Source organism: Colobus angolensis, unplaced genomic scaffold (assembly GCF_000951035.1).
Source record: "Colobus angolensis palliatus isolate OR3802 unplaced genomic scaffold, Cang.pa_1.0 Scaffold27, whole genome shotgun sequence".
NCBI lineage: Eukaryota > Metazoa > Chordata > Mammalia > Primates > Cercopithecidae > Colobus > Colobus angolensis.
This window is the reverse complement of record NW_012115932.1, coordinates 8,117,069-8,120,249: the sequence shown is the minus strand read 5'-3', so window position 1 is coordinate 8,120,249 and position 3,181 is coordinate 8,117,069.

The following is a 3,181-nucleotide window of genomic DNA, read 5'->3' as shown; positions in this document are numbered from 1 at the left end:
TTGGACTAACAGATTTAATTTTGTAAATTAATTTATCTACCACAACATGTTGGTTGTCAACTTCTATTTTAAATTTCTAGCATACACATTTGATCATTCAGAAAACATTAACCACTGCCTTCCACATGCCAGGCACTGTTTGAGAAATAAGAACATGAGGGTCACTCTGGTTCTATGCTTAAACTGCTCACAGTTTCATGGAAATAAATGTGTTTGTGTGCTAACGAGGTAAACCTTGAGAAGGAGAGCAAAGACAAGGCTTCTACTTGCAGCAGTCTCTGCAAGTACACATCATAATGAATTGATAGTGAAGCAATGAAATACCTAATGAAATTCATAAATGAATAATAACGAAATAATAATGTATTAAGAAAGTACTGAAGTCATGATATGTGCTAAAACCTAGCTAATTTGATAATATCTACATTACCTTTCATTTGATTAGTATTATTGCTAGACACTAACGTCTTCATGATGCTTATTATTTAACATCTTAATTTAAATATCAGTAAGTACATAGTGATGTATACTGAGATTCTTTATAAAGAAGTAATAAAAATATTGTGAATGATGATTTTATTTGCCAAAAACCATGCAACAAAATAAAAACATACTATTACTGAGCTGGCAAATAGTGATCGATTACATTCTAAAATGTAACTCAACTCATATCTTTTTAAATTTTTAATATTTTTATTTTGAATTTCTTTCTATGTTTTGGTATTTACTGGATTCAAAAGATCATGATGATGAGTTTTAAGTTTGTGACATAAATACCGCTGTTGCCATTACACAATCATTTTGTATAATGCTTAATTTTTTCCTTGCTGTAATATGAACTTGATACACAATATAGTGATACTTAATGCTATGTAGAATTTCATTGTTGATTTTTCTGTAATTTCATAAGGGTGCTTTAGCACTATCTATTTTTTTAAATGTCTCCAAAAAGTTCTCAGTAATTAACTTAAAACATTTTTAAATTCAGGCCTCATAAGGATCACTTGAAGTTCAGAGACATTGTGATGCTCCATATCCCCAGAATCAGCAATATTTTCACTATTGTATTGACTTTTTCCAATCATTGTTGCAGAGAGCAATGCCAGTTTTCATTTCTTGAAAACAAAGTGAGAAATTTCATGAGTGAAATACTCCAACAAATCATGTTCATGTGCTCTTGGCTGTTAAAGAGAAGAGTTACAGGGAAGAAGAAAGCCAGTCTTCAGCTCCTCTTCCTACAACGCATGTATCAACCAATTCAGGTGGTTCCGTGTCCTATTAACTTGTTTAGAACAACTATTGCTTGCCTCGATGCCATGTAAGAGCTAGTCTAATAATGAGCATTTTGACATTTCTAAGGGTAAGATTTGTTGCTTTTTTTTTTTTTTTGAGGCAGAGTCTTGCTCTGTAGTGCTGTGGTGTGATCATGGCTCACTGCAGCCTCAATTTTCTGGGCTCAAGCAGTTCTTCTGCCTCAGCTTCCTGAATAACTGGGACTACAGGTGTGTGCCATCCCACCTGGCTAATTTTTGTAGTTTTTTTTTTTTCTTTTTTTCGTAGAGATGGGGTTTCACCATGTTGCCCAGGCTGGTCTTGAACACCTGAGCTCAAGCCATCTGCCCACCTTGGCCACTCAAAGTACTGAGATTACACGCATGAGTCACCATGCCTGGATAAAGGCAAGTTTTTAATCCTTGGGTTTTTATTGATGAATTTAAGTAATTAATTCTAGCTATTCAGGGACTTTATTAAAAATAGATAGAAATTTTACTGGCAAAATTATAGGCTATGTGGTTGTAACCAAATCATGGCTATCTCAATCAAACTGCATTTTGGAATTCGAAGGAGAGAGTGTGAAGAAAAAATAATACACACAATAACCTCTTGAAAGCTATTTGTTCCTTTTACAATTCATTCTATGGAATTGTTTTCTATAAAGAGATAAAATAAGTCTGTGCTTATATTTAAAACAGGCTTAGTCTGAAAGACATTTCCTGAAGAAAAAAGGAAACCTAAGACATCATGCCAAACTGAGATCATCCTGAAAACTGCTGTGTAAAGATTGCCTACTACTGACATTTTGAAATATTTATTAAATTCATCTAGAACTAAAAATATTTCTACATTTTAAAGTTATTCTTTCTCTCTTTGCATGATTGTACAATAGAGAGCAGTATTTTCCCTCCCTGTAACAAATAATAAGTATTATTAAAATAATCACCAAATGTATACTTTATGCTCACTATAGTTGGGGCTTTGGCTAGATACTGAAGTATTTTTTAAAAAAATGTTTAGGGTATTTAAGGCCTGAATCCCATCTATAGGATTTTTACAATCTAATTTTAGTGAAATTAGTTGAACAGAACAATGATGATTAACAGTATAAGAGGGCTTAATACAGTTTCAAATACTTTACATGATGCATATAACAAATATTGAGACAGGAGTGATCATAAATAAAATGAAATATTCAGGAAAAAACTTTTAGAAGTCTCCAAGAAGGAACATTTCAAGGAATTGTAAAGAAGGATATCTTCAAGAAGACTTCAAGGTGAGGATTTGTATGAGAACACAGGTAGAAAAAAGAATTTAAAATATGAATCTTATTGTGAAAACAGAATACATTAAATAATTTTAAGCAAGAAAGTACTACATTTGATGTAGTGCTTGGAGAGTATTAGATTGCTTTGTCAACATGTAAAATAAATTACAGGGAGGAAGGTGTGGTGATGTACAGATAGGATTCTATATACCAATATGTAGTGAGGAGAATAACACAGTTAATCAGATATGAAATAATAAGACTGATGCAGAATTTTTCTTGGCCTCTTCTCTGGACTCACTGTCCCTCTACTCTGCCTGTCATACTCATCCCCTTTCAAGAGGGACAATGTGAGTGAGCACAGGACCTGTGGCCAGACCAGGTGTGTCTCCTTGAGGAGATTGCAGTGGCACTCAGGTGAGGGTTCCTGAGACCTGGAAACCACAGAGAGGGTGTCACAATGCATGTTTAGTTTCACTGTTTGTAGATAGACAATGGTGTGTTAGCAGCTCACTTAGCCCCTGGTCTTGTCACATGAGGTGGCTGCTCTCCACCTGTGAGGGCAAAAGGCCAGTGTGATAGCCTTTTCTGGGTACCCACACATGGTGGGTCCCAGGCTCTTGTCCAGTGCCCAAGAAG